At 42.9% G+C, this 4,866-nt stretch overlaps 1 pseudogene; it reads right to left on the bottom strand.

Moving 5' to 3' along the window:
- Positions 1 to 203: 203 nt before the first annotated feature.
- Kif1c-ps1 (kinesin family member 1C, pseudogene 1) lies at positions 204 to 2,979 on the bottom strand (annotated as a pseudogene).
- Between the last annotated feature and the right edge of the window lie 1,887 nt (positions 2,980 to 4,866).

Here is a 4,866-nt window from a genome sequence, read left to right on the forward strand (position 1 = left end):
TGAACGATGGTACTTGGAAGTGATCTCAAGGGGCCAGGACCACTGCAGTCTAGGGAGCATCATCAACTGGGCACAGTGCTAGTTTCCTATACATGGCAATAGTTTCTTTTAGTTTCCCTTTTGCCCCTAACTTTTCCTTCTAGATGCCACCCAAGACACCAAGGTCATCACAAAGCTAGGTTGTGATGATGCCAGCTTCACTGTTAGTCTGCCCACTTGCCCACCTCTGGGCTCTGTTGTATTCCCCACTTGTCCCTCACCAGCCACTGCTGCTCCAACAGAAGATCAACCTCTTCCTTTTCTCTCCAGTACTGATTTTCTCAGTCCTATAGCCTCTTCTCCATCTCCAGCTTGATGTCTATGCCTTGCTGTTCCAGCAGCTCTTTCTGAGCATAGTTCCAGTCCACAAGCACAGAGGGAGGTCCTGGGGGTGAGAGAACCCCATGTTCTCATCCCAGTCATGCTTGCTCTGGTTTATTGAATCGGAAAACATGTTTTTTGCCCATTACAATCCTGTTTCCTGACTTCAACACCAGTGGTTCTGTTACAAGCTTCCCATTGACATATTTCTTAGCTCCTTTACAAGGCTCCAATGTGACCATCACTTCTCCATCAGGCTGAGGGATGCTGTGGAAGAGACAGTGCTGCTCCTGGATGAACTGGCCAGTCAGCTTGACGGCCATATCTACCTGGTCAACTCTGGTGATACCATCTTTGATATGGTTGGGAAGACATTCAGACATCATGGCGTCTTCATTCAGATTTACCAGGTGGGTAGTCTCTTTTGGAGAGAAGATACCCACAGTACAGCTATCCTCCAGATAGCCATACCCATCTCAGTCAGCAATGCTTCTCTCTTCATTCTCAGAGCTTCCGTCCCATGACACTTCTCCTCCCAAGTCTCATTCAGCTTAGCTAAAATCTTTTCTGTTTCCTGAAATCTCTCCATGGCTTCCTCAGGCCTAATCTGGGATTTAGTTCTGGGTGACAATGAGGACTCCAGCTTTCCATTATGTGGAGGAGATGAGTGAAGTTGGGTCAGGGGGAGATGATGCAGTGGGCAGAACACCTCCAGGACTCCCTTCTTCCATCTTTAGACTTCCTAGAGAGCTGAAAGTCCCTGAGCCATCAACAGTTCCTGCAACTAGGAACCTCCTTCCGTGGCTCCCAGATCAGCCAGGCATTGGGGTCCTCACTGATGACAGCAGTGCATCACATCTGCTTGGTGTGGTCTGATTACTTCAGAGTGCTGAGTGTCTCCTCATAATTGATGTCAGCAGACCTCAGGGCTGCAATCATTGCTATGCCTGAGTTCTCACCCAACTTCTTCTTGAGCAGCCAGGTAAGCAGAGTCTCTATAAGGGATGAAATCTAACTTTTGCTTCTGTGAGTGCAAGTCTGCCAGGGCTGAGATCACCTTCCCAAGAATAATCAGGGACTTACTGATATTTGCACCTTTCTTTAGATACATCCCTCAACTCCTGAGGAGTCAGCCCGCTCGCTCCTGGCAAGGTGCACCAAGCTGATCTTACTGTCCTTTTCTGAATCCAGGCCAGTAAGCTGGTCATGGAAGCACTGGATAAAGATGACAGTAAAGATGGCATGGGTACAGCTGCTGGTCTCATTAATGTTGGTGGCAGCCACAATTTTTGCTGTATTTCCACAGTCCATGAGGTCAACTATGTCTGCATAGGAAGTCACAGCCAATTTAAACAGGTCTTGTACCTATGGGTCCAGGATGGAGTATTCGCAGACTTACAGAGATTCCCGAATATCTTGGGGTTCAAGAGGTTTCATACTTGCTCTCAATAGAGCTCATATAGTAGAAAAGTTGAGCACTCTGGTTTACTCAAGAGAAGACGTGTTGTAGAAGATGTTAATATACAAATTAAATCCATGACACCATCCCATGTTATCTCCAGCACCATAGGGCCACATAGCATTTGTGGGGTATTTTCATCTCAATCAGCAAAATGTTTCCACCCATCAAGTTAAACTCTCAATTTCTAAGCCATGCTGCTATTCTGGCTATTCTCTGGGCCCTGTGGCAACCTCTCCACCTCCATGACTAGCCCCATCAATGGCCATGTATCTAATTCCCAAGGCAAGTCATTGCCATGCCATTCCCATAGAGAAACTACCTATCTTGAAGCTGTTTTGCTTCAGACTCTACTCACATTCCCAGCATCCACCCCCTGTGGTTATAGTCACAACTCTCAGTAACCCATTAAAATCAAAACTCAGTAAGCTTGTAATTTATCAGTCAGATTTATATCAGTAAATTCTCACTCTACAAAATGTGCACACAATAAACTTAGAGCCAATTGATACTGATATAAACTGCCTACCTACATAAGACAAATTATCCTATAATTATCCACCCCTTATATGATTTTCATAGCTCCCCGTGGGTATGTAAAGCCACAAGGGGGTGGGTCATCCTTCTCCATCGTCATTTCTTCCTCCTCCTTCTCTTTGTCCTTATAAAAACTTTGCCCCCCTCTTTCTTTTTCACTGCCTAATCAAAGGCCTTGCCTTATCTTGTGCTTGCCCTCACCTGCATATAGCACACGTATATCAGTCCACACCTGCATCAAACCACAAAGAGGTCTTTGCAGAGCTGAGATATAATGCCCTGCTGCACCTGTTCCTGCTGCCCCATCATGGTGTAGGACTTCCCAGCCCCCCTCTGCCCATATGCAAAGATTCGCACATTGTAGCATTCAAAAGAGTGGAGCAGCATCTCTTCTCCTGTGTCTGGATACACCTGCTGTTGAGATGCAAACTGTGGATCCTCCAAAGTACGTGATAGTAAGAATAGTCAAGGGAGAAGCTTTTGGAGGCATCCTTGCTCTGTTTGGGATTAATGATGGAGGTGGTGTTGCCTTGCATGCTGACCACACACTTGGCATCCTGATTGGTCTCACAGGCATTAAAAGGCCGTACCCTCACTACTACTTTCACAGAGGCATCAGTCATAGCTTCAAAATCTCCTACTCTCCTCAGCTGGTGTCCTGGCCCCAGATTCGCTGAACTGTATCAGTTCTGGCTGCCACGGGTCCTCTTATGGGAAGCCCCATCCTACACTTGGGGCCTGGCTACACCAGCAGCAAAAGAACAAACTTCCTGGGATGCCTAAGACCAGCTAGGGAGAGATAAGGGGTTAGGGGGTATTTCAGGGATGTCCCCACCCCTTGCTGGGTCTGTGGGGAGGGGGTGACAGCAAAAGTAGCGTTAGAGGTCAGTGCCAGCCACTCCTTCATCTTTCCCTCTGTCCTCTCTTCCCCCTCTCTTCCTGTTCTGCCCAGAAAATACCACCTCCATATTTTCGGCCAGTTATTGGCTTTCTGTCATCTTTATCAGCCACTCAAATAACTAGAAGAAATTTCTCTACAATTTTCTTTTTTAATTAATTAATTTTATCCTACTTGGTTGTTATATTTGTGAGGATGGCTATGTAGTACCTGTATGTCTTGTCCCAGCAGAGACCAGAAGAGGGCATCAGATCCCTTGGAACTCTCACAGTAGACAATTGCAACTTGGATTTGCATGCTAGAAATGGAACTTTAGTCTATTGGAAGAGCAATCAGAGCCCTTAAGCACTGAGTAATCACTTCTATCCTCTTTTATCTAAATTTCACATGTTATAATGACTTGTATGTAACAGTAGAATATGGTCTAGATGGCAGTGATCTAGTTCTCATAGACAGGTTTCAAGACTCTTAGTGGTGGCCCCAGAACCTCTTCTCCACTGGGGGCAGAGTGTTTTTCTGAAGAATTGATTTTTTCTGCTGGAGGCTGTAAAGTGTTGGTGTGAATCCTCTTTCTCACCCCAGAAATATCATACACACTTGCACATGTGTCGTAAAGGTACATAAATACACCCTGGAATCCTAGGGAATTTCTTAAAGGATCCCTTCCTCATTAAAAAAAAATCCATCATTATAGTCAAGTAATGATATCATAGTATATGGTTATGTAATAAATAAAATATGAGCTTATCATAAGTTAGGATTGCATACTTAATCAACTAAAGAAATAAAAAACATGCCAATTTGTAACAGGACACATTTTTTTCTCTAGATTGGAAAACTTGCTTAAGAGTAGAAAATAGTTAATAAAAACAAATATGTGAAAATCAGTACACATCGAGTGTAATTGAATGGCCCATTGCTATTTTCTCTTCCACGGAAACAATGGAACAAATTTGTAGAGATATTCAAGCACAGTGCAGAATGATGGCTAACTTAACACAAAGAATCAAACGTAACAGTCACGCACAGGCTATGAAAGCATCAAAAGTATGAACACCACAGTTTGTTTATTTAATAGGTATAAATTGTAGAAATATATGGACATAATTTACATTAAAAAACATGCTTACTCGGTATTATCCTACCAATGTCATTATGAAACATTTACTTCCCTGTTCAACATAAATAAAACACATTCATGGGATTCTATCAACAATAGTAATTTCTTTAAAACAGCTTCTCACGAATCTCAGGTCTCAAACTCATTAAGTAGCTAAGGAAGATTGATAATTTAACAATTTACATCTACGATTGCAAGTATATAACATTATGTTCAGTTTATGTAATGGTAAGATTGAGCTCAAGGCCAGGCATGTGCTAGGTAAACACTCTACTAATACATCCCAGGCTTTCAGCAATGTTAAGAGTATTTAATGACAAATGATGTTGATTAACTCACATGAGTTTTCCGGGAGAGATGATCAGGAGTTCCTTTGGGTAAAATGTAAATTAGCAATAAGAGATGAAACCATGTGCACATACAGATAGTAGCTATCAATAAATCCTTTAAAATGATAAAAATTTAAATTTGTAACCTAAAATATATTTTAAA

Source organism: Rattus norvegicus, chromosome 5 (assembly GCF_036323735.1).
Source record: "Rattus norvegicus strain BN/NHsdMcwi chromosome 5, GRCr8, whole genome shotgun sequence".
NCBI classification, from domain to species: Eukaryota; Metazoa; Chordata; class Mammalia; order Rodentia; family Muridae; genus Rattus; species Rattus norvegicus.